The sequence below is a fragment of the Scyliorhinus torazame genome, chromosome 23 (assembly GCF_047496885.1).
Source record: "Scyliorhinus torazame isolate Kashiwa2021f chromosome 23, sScyTor2.1, whole genome shotgun sequence".
Taxonomy (NCBI): domain Eukaryota; kingdom Metazoa; phylum Chordata; class Chondrichthyes; order Carcharhiniformes; family Scyliorhinidae; genus Scyliorhinus; species Scyliorhinus torazame.
The window spans coordinates 24,735,004-24,748,396 of NC_092729.1; the positions used below are offsets into that span (position 1 = coordinate 24,735,004).

The following is a 13,393-nucleotide window of genomic DNA, read 5'->3' on the forward strand; positions in this document are numbered from 1 at the left end:
GGCTGACGAATCACCCAGAAACGACGCTTCCGGGTCCATTTCACCCCTTCGGGCCTGGAGCACTTGTCAAATGTAGCAATGAATTTCGCGCCTTCTGTCGAAATTGACGAGGTGTTGGACGTGGGGGCGGGGGGTGTTGTTATCCTACAAGAGTCCCATAACTCTGTGACGTCTGTGTCCCTGTGGCGTTAACTGGATCACAGCGACCCAGCTGTTAGGGGGGGGGGATCTAATAACAGTTTCCTGGGACATCTGGAATATAAATAACCCGGCCCATGTGGGCTGGGCGCGGGAGACCCATTGGGGAATGGGAGGGATGTATAGTAACCAAAATAAAACTGAACGTTTCTCCAGCCAAATAGGCTTCCGAGTGGTCGCTTGCCTGAGATTGCACAGATACTATCGATGGGAATGGCCTCACAGACGAAAGCGGCACCAGGCGAGGAATTCAGTAGTTGCAGGAGATTACTTGAAGGGGAAGAGATGGGAATTCCTGTGGCCACCATTGAGTCTACAACGTGGCACGTTGAATTACAATTCCATAGCAATGCTCAAAGACACTGATTGTCAGACACCTCGATCTCATTTGTATGCAATGCCATCAACTGAAATATATATCATGAGGAACACATATTTTGTAACACTTAGGTGCTGACAATTCAGGTTCTTCAGCCCTTTCCTGGTAGCTTGACTCATGTTTACCGTTCTGCAGTTAGTAACATCCTGTGTTGTAAGATGTGTTACTGAACCAACAAACTGTGTACTTCCCTTATCTCCAGCCCAGTCACAAAGACAAGGAAGAAGGTGAACATCTATTTTGGCCTTTCTAAACATTGATACGAATCTCCTTGGGAAAAGGAAAATGTTTACTTTGTCAGTTCTGCTGTGGATCCGTGAGTATGGCTTCCTAGATTATTCCTGAATTAGCTGCATCGAGGAAAAGAGGTTCAACATGTAAATAACAAAGTGCTGAAATTGAGGAAATGGATGTGCAGTGTGTAGCCAGCTATATCAACACTTTACATATTGAGACTCAAATTTATATGATTTGCATTTTTGAAATCGAAGGAATTTGCAAAAAAAGGAAAAGCCGGAATGGAATGAGTTGTTTGCATTGGATTTGGATTCTGTTTATTGTCACGTGTACCGAGGTACAGTGAAAGGTATTTTCCTGCGAGCAGCTCAACAGATCATTAACTACATGAAAAGAAAAGGAAATAAAGGGAAATACATAGTAGGACAACACAAGGTACACAATGGAACTACATAACACCGGCATCGGGTGAAGCATACAGGGTGTGGTGTTAATGAGGTCAGTCCATAAAAGGGTCATTTAGGAGTCTGGTAACAGCGGGGAAGAAGCTTTTTTTGAGTCTGTTCGTGCGTGTTCTCAGACTTCTGTATCTCCTGTCCGATGGAAGAAGTTGGAAGAGTGGGTAAGTCAGGTGGGAGGGATCGTTGATTATGCTGCCCGCTTTCCCCACGCATCGGGAGGTGTACATGGTGTCACTGGATGGGAGGCAGGTTAGTGTGATGGACTGGGCGGTGTTCACGCTTCTCTGACGTTTCTTGCGGTCCTGGGCCGAGCAGTTGCCATACCAGGCTGTGATGCAGCCCGATAGGATGCTTTCTATGATGCATCTGTAAATGTTGGTAAGAGTTAATGTGGACACGCCAAATGTCCTTCGTTTCCTGAGGAAGTATAGGCGCAGTTGTGCTTTCTTGGTGGTAGCATCGACGTGGCAATACTAGGACAGGTTTTTGGTGATGTGTCCCCCGAGGAATTTGAATATTTGAGTTTGGGTATCTGAAAGTGGAAAACGGGAGGACGATGTGTCCCGCTTCTGAAACCTCAACATACTTGAAAGGGACGGGCTGAATGGATTAAATTGGGAATGTAGATCCAGAGAATAGAAACGTAACATTCCAACAGAATAGAAGGAGGCCATTTATCCCATCCAGTCTGCACCGACCCTCTGAAACTGCGCCCTACCCAAACCCATTCCCCCGTCCTCTACCTGTTATCTGCCCTGCACGTCCCTAAACACTAAGGGGTAATTCTACACTAGCCAATCCACCCAACCTGCACATTTTTCGACAATAAGGCACACTTTAGCTTGGCCATAGCACCGACCCTGCAAATCTTTGGACTGTGGGAGGAAACCGGAGCACCCGGAGGAAACCCACGCAGTCACGGGGAGAACGTGCAGAGTCCACACAAACAGTGACCCGAGGCTGAAATTGAATCCGGGTGCCTGACAGTGTGAGGCAGCCATGCTAACCACTGTGCCACATGCCACCCCTGAAATGAAAATAGAAACAAAATATCTAAAGGATACATTTACAGTCCAGAAATGTGCAGACCAGGTCCTGCTAAATTGCCCCTTATTGTCCGAAGGTTAAATAGGGTAATGGGGGCAGGGAGTAGGGATTGGGACTGAGGAGGTTGAATTCCAGAGATTGAATTGCAGATGAACCGAATGGCCTTCTGCAGCGCAGGGATTCTCTGATTCTGCCGAACTCAATGCAAACTAGAAATGATGATAACAGAAAGTTTGGAGACGGAGTTAACATTGACGTCTGGAGACGATGAATTATATTCAGCTCAGATGAGGTCAGGCGTGAAAGACGATTAATAAAAACAGTGAGGATAAACTGTACTGTTCGATAGTACCTGTGACAGCATTCATTACCAAATGGAAATGGACAATGTTGAGCAAGAGGGACTGATATAGGAGGCAGGCGTTGCCACAGCATGTTGGGGCACGGTGTGGATCTAAATCCGTAGCTGGTGATTTGAGAGGATGGGACCTATGGGACGTGTACGAACACAGGCATGTCCAATTTGACCCCAGGAGATAAAATTACTCAGTTGCTTCGAATGAACGAACACGTATTTTGGAAGAGAACAGGCAGGTGGGAGGGGGCGAAGAGGGATGGACGGAGCAAGGAAGGTGGTAATGATCAGGGAGGCTAAGTGAGACAATTACAAAACAGAACATTAATTCTCCGAACTCATATATACTTTATGGCATGGTGGCACAGTGGGCTGCGTGTGTTTCCTCCGGGTGCTCGGGTTTCCTTCTACAGCCGGAAGATGTGAAGGTTTGGTGGATTGGCTATGCTAACTTGCCCCTTAACTTGCAGGTTAGGAAGGGTTATGGGGGTTGCGTGGGAATTATAGGGCGGTGGACTGGGCCTGGGAGGGTATTTGTAACGGTCGGTGTTAGTCGAGCTGGGCCGAAGTGCCTCCTCCTGCGCTGTCGGGATTCTATGGTTCTATATTAGGAGTTGTTTATATCTTCCATTCTCCGGATATGATTGAATTCAGCGAGAAATACAGTAATTTTGTAGTCTGTCTACAGATGCTTCCTGAACTGCAAAGTGTCTCTGCATCACCTACTTCTCTATTTTGTTTCCCGTCGTTACCGAGCAACTTGCTGTCCAAAATATTGGATCCCTCCAATTATTGTTCTCTGGGGAAGTTGTTCGCTCTGCATCTGAGGAGGTCAAAGGGCAATAAAAGTCACAAGCTGACTTTTTACCCAAATAGTTATACAGGGAGACAGAGGATATGGAAAAATAGGTCTTTGAGCCAATCGATCACGAAGCAAAGGTATTGGTTAGATGATTTTATTTGTGCGAATGGGCAATGGTTTCCGCGAGAGTTCCATTTGGCACGTACGCGGGGCGACTGCTATTTGCTGTTCATTTAGCAATTTTGTCTTTACTGTTGGGGGCATGATTAGGAAGCTCTAATCTTAAGTCCCCCAACATCCCTCATCACAATTTGCAAGAGCCGGTGCAGATTCGATGGGCCAATGGCCTCCTTCTGCATTGTAAATTCTATGATAATCTATGATAATTTCAGACTGCTCCTTATTCTGAGTCTGTGATTCTTGATTGTAGATTCAACAGCCATGGCAGGATGTGGGGAGTGTGGGGAAGGGATTATAAAATCTGTCCTGCCCTGTAATAGTTTTATAAGTTCCAATTACCCCTTTGCTTCGAAACAGTAGAGGTAACAGGCTCAGTTACCTCAATCGCTCCTCACTGGCGAGTTCCGCCATCCCTGGAATTAACTTGATGTATGCTTTAAGGCACATCTGAAGTTCCTTAGGAACGGAGACAAACACTGTGCACAATACTCCCGATGCAGACTCAACACGTCTGTATCGCATTGCAGCAAGGCATCTTCATTTCTGTCCTCAAATCCTCGTAAATTAAAGGGCAAAATGGCATTTTCGTTGCCAATTGCGGACTGCACACACCAATGCCCCGTTGCCCTTCAGAAGGTGATGCTGTTCGTGAACCGGTACAGTCACTGGGGGCAGGTGTTAGGTCCTTATTTGAAGGAAATGGATGTTGCCTGGCACTTGCTCTGCCTTTCTGTTCATTTCCTACCCAACTGCATACTTGCACACTTATTCATGTCATATCCCACCTGTCAGGAGCAAATAATGCGTGTCCTTGATATGTATGTCCCTGTCAGGCAGGGAGGAAATGGTCGAGTGAGGGATCCATGGTTTACAAAAGAGGTTGAATGTCTTGTCAAGAGGAAGAAGGACGTAAGGATGAGAAAACAAGGTTCAGTGAGTTCACTCGAGGGATACAAGATAGCTAGGAAGGAGCTCAAGAAAGGGCTTACGGGAGCTAGGAGGGGGCATGGCTACTTGCCGCAGGACCAAGGTGATGTTAGGGCCGGTCACGGACAAAAGTGGGAACGTGTGCATGGAGTCTGCAGATACAGGAGAGGCCCTAAATGAATACTTTTCTTCAGTGTTCACAAAGGAGAGGGGCCATGTTGTTGAGGAGGATATTGCGATACAGGCAGCCAGGCTGGAGGACGTAGGTATTCGGAAGGAAGATGTGTCAGAAATGTTGAGAAGCCTGAGGTTAGATAAGACCCCTGGGCCTGATGGGATATACCCTTGGATTCTTTGGAAGGCGAGGGATGAGATTGCAGAGCCTTTGGCTTTGATCGTTATGTCCTCACTGTCAGGAATAGTGAATTCCTCACTACAGGAATAGTGCCATGAGACTGGAGAGAGGCGACTGCTGTCTCCTCGTTCAAGAAAGGGAATAGGTATAACCCTGGGAATTATAGGCCGGTTAGTCTCACTTCGGTCATAGGTAAATTATTGGAAAGGGTCCTGTGAGATAGCGTTCAAGATCATTTGTGAGGGGTACGTCTTGCCTCACAAGTTTGATTGTATTCTTTGAGAAGGAAACTGTGTACATAGATGAAGGTACAGCAGTTGACGTCGATGCATGGATTTTTGTAAGGCGTTTGATAAGGTGCCCCATGGTCGGCTCATGCAGAAAGTAAGGAGGCATGGCATAGAGGGAAATTTGGCCGATTGGGTCAGTAACTGGCTATCACATAGAAGACAGAGGGTGGTAGTAGACGGTACATTTTCATCCTGGAGCCCAGTCACCAGCTGTGTACCACAGGGATCAGTGCTGGGTATTCTGCGATTTATGATTTTTATCAATGAATTGGATGATGGAGTTGAAGGTTGGGTTAGTAAATTCTCTGATGACACCAAGATTAGTGGAGTAGTGGATAATGTCGAGGGCTGTTGTAGGCTGCAAAGAGACATTGCTCGGATGCAGAGATGTGCTGAAAAGCGGCAGATCGAGTTTAAACCAGATAAATATGAGATGATTTATTTTGGTAGGATAAATTTGAATGTGGATTATAGGGTTCACACAGGTTTCTGTAGAATGTAGAGGAGCAGAGAGATCTCGCAAGTCATGTCCATAGATCTCTGAAAGTTGCCACCCAAGTGGATAGACCCGTGAAGAAAGCTAATAGTGTGTTAGCATTTATTAACGGGGGGATTGAGTTTTACAGCAGCGAGGTTATCCTGCAACTGTGCAAGACGTTGGAGACCACATTTAGAGTATTGTGTGCAGTTCTGGTCACATCATTATAGGAAGGATGTGGAAGCAGTGGAAAGGGTGCAAAGGAGATTTACCAGGATGCTGCCGGGATTGGAGGGTAGGTCTTATGAGGACAGGTTGAAGGTGCGAGGGTTTTTCTCATGGGAGAGAAGGAGGATGAGAGGTGACTTAATTGAGATGTATGAGGCGATGAGAGGGATACATAGAGTGGACGTTCTGCGACTTTGTCCTCGGTGGATTATAGCTGTTACAAGGGGGCATAACTTTCAGGTTCATGGTGGAAGATATCGGAGGGATTTCAGAGGTAACTTCTTTACTCAGAGTGTGGTTGGGGCTTGGAACGCATTCCCAGATATGGTAGTGGAGCCGGACACTTCAGGAGCTTTCAAGCGGTTATTGGATAGGCCTTTGGAGTGCACTAGAATGATTGGGAGTAGGTTGATTTGATCTTAGTTTCAGACTAGTTCGGCACAACATCGTGGGCCGAAAACCCTGTACTGGGCTGTACAGTTCTATGTTCTATATTGAAAAACAATCCTAGCTATCGTGTTTATATCACTAGCTAGCTTGCACATATATTTCATCTTCTCTCACCTTTTGCTTTTTTAGTTGTCCTCTGCTCGCTTTTAAAGGCTGACAATCCTCTGGCTTCTCACTAATCCTCGCCACTTTCTGTGCTTTTTCTTTTGCTTTTATTATGTCCCTGAATGCCTCGTCTGCCACTAGTGCCTCGCCCTCCCCTGAGCAGGTTTACTTCTCCTTGGAATGAATTTCTGTAGAGACTCAACTCTGGCCAATTCCTCTCTCATGTCTTTGTCGTTACCCTTATTTCATTGGGAAAGCGTTAGATTTGATTGCAGCTTCTCCCTCTCAAACTCTAGTGAAAATATGTGGTCACTTCTCCCTCAGGGTACCTTCGCCTTAAGTTCCCTAATCAAGTTTGCCTCATTACACATCACCAAATCCAGAATTGGCTCTGTCACAAGTTGCTCCAAAAAAGCATGTTCTCGACATTCCACAAATTCCTTTTCTTGGGACCCATTACCAACATGATTTTCAAAATACACTCGCATATTGAAGTACCCCGTGATTCATATCATATTGCCTTTTCGATCTCCTGATTTACTTTCTGTCCCACAATCTGATCACTGCTAGGGGAACTGTACATAACTCCCATCAGGACCTTTTTACCTTTGTAATTCCTCAATCCCGCAGAGTTTCTATGCATTCTTATCCTACATCGCTTCTTGCTGTCGATTTATCTTCATTCCTTACGAACAATTCAACCATTTGCCCATCCACCTGTCCTTTCGATAGGATCCATATCCTTTAGATCCCAGCCTTGATCCCCTTGCAACCCCGTCTCTGTGATGCCCACAGCATCGTACCGGCCAATGTCAATGCGCGTGACAAGCTAATTTTCCTTGTTCCGTATGCTGCACGCATTTACGCACAACGCCCTCAATCCTGCATTGACCACCTCCCTTCTCACACTTGTCACCTTTTTTTGCTCTTCCTGAGGTTAGCTTTCTGCCATTTTCTATAATCTCTGGTCTATTACGTGTTCGGGAAACTTAACTAAACTCTCCTGAGCCTCGGTTCATTTAACTAGTTGAAAGTCCGCATAATTAACCTGCCCTTCTACCCCCTCATATAACTTTGCTTTTCCAATTCTCCATGAAATTGAACCCCCCTTCCCCCACTATTAAGTTTAAACCCTATCTACAGCCCTAATTATACGGTTCGCCAGGACTCTGGTCCCAGCATGATTCAGATGAAGACCGTCCCAACAGAACAGGTCCTCTCTTCTCCAGTACTGTTGCCAATGTCCCATGAATTCAAATCCATTTCTTCCACACCAGCCTCTGAACGGCTTTCAGATTCCATGACAAGAAATTAGCACACACAAGTAATTCCTTACTGGTTATCTATGTCCAATCGTGACTATCGATTAAGGGTACATCATGCACATTATATGAGCACAATTAACAGATAAGATGCATGCATAATTAAACAATAAAATCACAACAAAGGCACTCAGAGCATCTTGAATTTTTTGATATCCAATATCAGGGATGTAGCTATCAATCCTAATCAATCCTGCTGCTCCATGGCTCTTCTTGAGGAATGGTTGGTATCCAACACCCCTTCCTATCCTTATCAGCAGGAGAGGATACAGAGGAGATGTACCAGGATGTTGCATGGTCTGGAGCGTGTCAGCTGTGAGGAGAGGTAGGGTCAACTCGGGTTGTTTTCACTGGAACGACAGAGGTTGAGGGGCAACCTGATAGAAATCTACAAAATTGCAAGTGGCATGGACAGAGTGGATAGTCATGTGCTTTTTCTTTGGGTGTAAAAGTCAAGAACGAGGCAGCAGACGTTTAAGGTGTGAATAGGAAAGTTTAGAGTAGATGTGTGATCAAGGTTTTTTTCAGACTGTGGTGATTGCCTGGAACGCGGTGCCCGAGGAGGTGGTGAACGTTTAATAGGTATCTTGAAAAATAAACAAAAAGGATGGGAATAGATGGCAAGGTACCTCTGAATTGCAGCAGGTTTTAGTTTAGATAGGCATCATGATCGGCGCAGCATTGGAGGATCAAATGCACTGTTCCGGGGCATCAGGAACATATATGAGAAAACAACATGTTCTGTCTGGCAAATTAATCTGTTGGACTAGGGTCAAGGCAACTCCAGGGATGAGAAACAGGACAGAAATGGGTTCTGAGATTGTCTGTTTTTCGGAAAAAAGAGAGGGCGAGATCAAAGCGTTATTGATCTCAGCCTTCCTCTCGTGCGTTCCATTTATGGATGAAGCAATTGGCTGAAATAATTAGGACTATTCGTCGGCCGACAGAATTGGCTTCCACTGCTGAGTGAATTTTCAATTCTAGTTTCAATTCCGAAATACTGAACTGGCTGGGAATATTATAGAAATCACAGAGTTCCTACAGTGCAGAAGGAAGTGCACCAGAATGATTGGCTCATCATGTCTGCACGACACTCCGACATAGCACCCTCCCGAGGACCACACCATTTATCCGTAACACCACATAACATTTTGAACACCAAGGTGTAATTTAGCATGGCCAATCCACCTAATCGCCACATCTTTAGACATGAAAGAAGAAGTTATCACGGCCAACTCACTTAACATGCAAATCTATGGACACTGAGCGACAAATTTAACATGGCCAGTCCAGCAACCGTGCAGATCTTTTTGCCATCCGCATTGGCCAATCAACCTACGCCCCACATCTTTGGAAGTGGGTGGAACCCGGAGCATCAGAATAAAACCCACGCAGACACGGGGAGACCGTGCAAACTTGACCCAAACAGTCCATGTTTGGAATGGAAATGGAGTACGCAGCACTGTGCGGGATGTGTTATCTAAACGTGTTACAATCCGAAATCGTCTTATTTCGCTCGTAATCATATACGGAGCTGTTGCTCGTTCATGAGCAAGTAGCAAACGGAAGAATATCTGTCCCATGGTACAATGAGCGCTAATTGAAATGAAATTAAAATGACTTATTGTCACAAGTAGGCTTCAAATGAAGTTACTGTGAAAAGACCGAGTCGCCACATACCGGCGCCTGTTCGGGGAGGCTGGTTCGGGAATTGAACCGTGCTGCTGGCATACCTTGGTCTGCTTTCGAAGCCATTGATTTAGACCTGTGCTAAACAGCCCCTTAGAGGCAGATCTCATCAGGGATGGGACGAGTAAATATTATTCAGAGAAACATTTGAAGGGAGTGTCAGATACAGCCACCCAGAAGCTTGCTGTACAATATGTTCATGCACCAAATTGGTGTTCGATTAGTCGTGTTTCCTTGTGTTTTACCTGACGACCACTCCGAACATCTACGCGTCTGTGGCGAATCCAAGTGGTCAATGAACTGTTCAACAGAGTAATCCCTCAATACTGAGTGCTATGCTACTGTCGCCAATAGAGATAAGGAAAATAAGGAGAATGCATTATCTTGGGGACCTCACCAGAGGCTCCGTCGATATGAACGATGATTGGATGAAGGATATTCGGTCAGCCAAGGCTTGCCACATGTTGCAGTAACACGTTCCATAGCATGAGAGAGGGGAGGGAGGTGGATTGGGGGTCATTGTGGACTTTCTCCGTTTCTCTCAGTTAGAACCTCCACACACCTCTTTCAATGGACCCTGACCCACCCTGTTGTGAGGCAAGGAGGGAGAATAGCAACACAGTTGCCACCGGGCTCTATCTATCCTCGCAACCTGTTTCACTCGCGTTATGTCTCATCCACCTTTTCCTGCTCAACTTGAAAATCTGTGGATCACGAGGTGCACAACTTTCAAACCATTATGCCACCCGTTCACCAGACAGAAATTTTACTTTTAAAACGTTATTTCTGAATGGCATCGCCCTTGCCAGAATGCCATGTCCCTCTCCGTCCCACCCCGCCTCACCCCAACACCCTCTGGCTCCATCACTCACTTCACCACACACCGTGCCTTCGCACACTACACTCCGCTTCCTCTCTACACCCTCTGCCTCCCCATACTTCAACTCATTCCAACACCCTCTGTCTCCCCTCAGCACACCCACCTTACTCAAAGCACTCTTTCTCACACTACCTGACTCCAATACCCTCTGCCTCCCCTCAGCACATCCACCATACTCCAACGCACTCTTTCTCACCCTACCTTACTCCAACTCTCTCTTTCGCACCCCACCTGACTCCAACACCCTTTGCCGTCCAACTCACCCCGCGTCACCCATTTACCCTCCGCTTCACCATCACACCCTAGCTCATTGCAATTCGCTGTGACTCCCCCACCTCACCCATACACGTTCTGCTTCCCCGTCACGCCTCCCCACCTCAATCCAAGACCCCGCCTCCGACACATATCCCTCACTACAGCCCCCTTTGCCTCTCCCCACACCACACGCCACCACACCTGATTCCAGTACCCTGGACCTCCCCCACAGGACGCCTCACTCCAATAACCTCTGCCCTCCCTCACCGCACCTACCTAGCCAGCATTCTATATTGTCTCTCTATCCATAAATGTATATTGTCTCTCGATCCATAACTTTATACTGTCTCGCTATCCATAACTTCATATTGTCTCTCTATCCATAACTCTATATTGTCTCTCTATCCATAGCATTATATTGTGTCTCTCTATCCATAACTTTATATTGCCTCTCTATCCATAACTTCATATTGTCTCTCTGTCCAGAACATTATATTGTCTCTCTATCCTTCACTTCATATTGTCTCTCTATCCATAACTTTATATTGTCTCTCTATCCATAACTTTATATTGTTTCTCTATCCATGACTCTATATTGTCTCTCTATCCATAACATTAAATTGTGTATCTCTATCCATAACTTTATATTGTTTCTCTATCCATACCTTCATATTGTCTCTCCGTCGAGAACTTTGTATTGTCTCTCTATTCATAACTTCATATTATCTCTCTATCCATTACTTTACATTGTCTCACTATCCATAACATTATATTGTCTCTCTATCCATAACTCTACAGAACATAGAACATAGAACATAGAAAAATACAGTACAGAACAGGCCCTTATGCCGACTATGTTGCGCCGAACCTTTGTCCTAGATTAAGAACTAATTAATCTACACCCCATCACTCTACCGTAATCCATGTACCTACCCAATAGCCGCTTGAAGGTCCCTAATGTTTCCGACTCAACTACTTCTACAGGCAGTGCATTCCATGCCGCCACTACTCTCTGGGTAAAGAACCTACCTCTGACACCCCCCCCCTCTATCTTCCACCATTCACCTTAAATTTATGTCCCTTGTAATGGTTTGTTCTACCCGGGGGAAAAGTCTCTGACAGTCTACTCTATCTATTCCCCTGATCAGCTCATAAACTTCTATCAAGTCGCCCCTCATCCTCTTCCGTTCTAATGAGAAAAGGCCGAGCACCCTCAACCTTTTCTCGTAAGACCTACTCTCCATTCCAGGCAACATCATGGCAAATCTCATTTACACCGTTTCCAAAGATTCCACATCCTTTCTAAAATGAGGCGAACAGAACTGCACACAGTACTCCAAATGTGGCCTTACCAAGGATTTGTACAGCTGCATCATCACCTCGCGGCTCTTAAATTCAATCACTCTGCTAATGAACGCCAGCCCACCATAGGCCTTCTTCACAGCTCTATCAACTTGAGTGGAAACTTTCAAAGATCTATGAACATAGATCCCAAGACCTCTCTGCGCCTCCACATTCCCAAGAACCCTACCGTTAACCCTGTATTCCGCATTCTATATTGTCTCTCTATCCATAACTCTGTATTATATATCCATTCATCACACCCATGTTGCCTATCTGTTGATAACTGTATATTTTATTCTCCGGTATCAGAGACTTGTTCGAATTGGAATATGTTCAGGAACGTTTTATTCAATTTCATTATTTTTCCCGTAATTGTGTAACTCTGCTTTTTACAGTTGAAGTCGGTGAGCTGGTCGGGGATGTCGAAGCAGGTGAGTGACACGAGCATAAAAGGAATTGATTTTCAATCATGTGGATCTGGTTTACACAGAATGTCTGATGCGGACTTTACTCTGCACCTTTGTTCTCTTATGTTTCTACTTCTCCCAACCAATCACCTTTAATTTTTGGAATGACAATCACGGCTTCTCAAAAGTTTGTCAATTGTATTCGGCACAATTCCCACCAGTCACCGTGTGGGGGCTGTGAGGTTTAACATTACAGCAGTTACACTGGCACACTCTGTTCTCTGAATCTTCAAAGAGCCATTCCGCATGTGGGTACAATTGATTTTAAAATGCACGTTTATTTCGGCGCACTAGATTTATTGGAACATTAAACACCGAACCTGCTAAATATCGACTTCTATGTTATTTCATTGAGGAATCGCATCTCGCTACTGTGATTGTGGAAGTCGGTTAATGCGATCTGCAGACATTAGTTTCTGCACATACATTGTTTTAAATGCGTTTTGTTTTTATTCCAGATCGTTTACGGAAACCAGTCGTGACTGTGTATCCAGCTTTTCGGAAGTTTATTACCGGAGAGAAAATAACTTTGAGTTGCCGGTGCGACTGTCCTGCCACACGGATCGAATATTTTCACAATGGGCAAGATGTTGATCATAAGGACTTTAAGAAAATACAATGCAAGACATATTTAGATCATTCCTTCTCTGTAGGCAGGGCAGGAAAGTATATTTGCCGATGTCAGACTTGGAAGAAGAACGGATGGATACATTCAGATGAGAGCGATCCCGTTCAGATACACATTGGAGGTATGATACCAAACCTGAGTCCGCCTGTGCCATTACATCAACTGCCGATTGCTCTGAAAGTATCAGATCGGTTTCCCCCAAAGCGAATATCAATGGGATTCACTTTGGCCTTTGGACATTGGTCTGCCAAGCTAGCCACTTCAAATATTTTTGTTATATTTTTCCAGGCTAATGTCGGTCTCTTGTCGGCCAACA

General features: G+C 45.3%; 1 long non-coding RNA gene across 1 annotated transcript; it reads left to right on the forward strand.

Moving 5' to 3' along the window:
- The first annotated feature begins 823 nt into the window (after positions 1-823).
- On the forward strand, positions 824-12,932 carry LOC140399716 (uncharacterized). The gene is made up of 3 exons (XR_011937808.1): positions 824-893; positions 12,378-12,413; positions 12,908-12,932. It is a non-coding gene; the product is annotated as an uncharacterized lncRNA (long non-coding RNA).
- Positions 12,933-13,393: the final 461 nt, after the last annotated feature.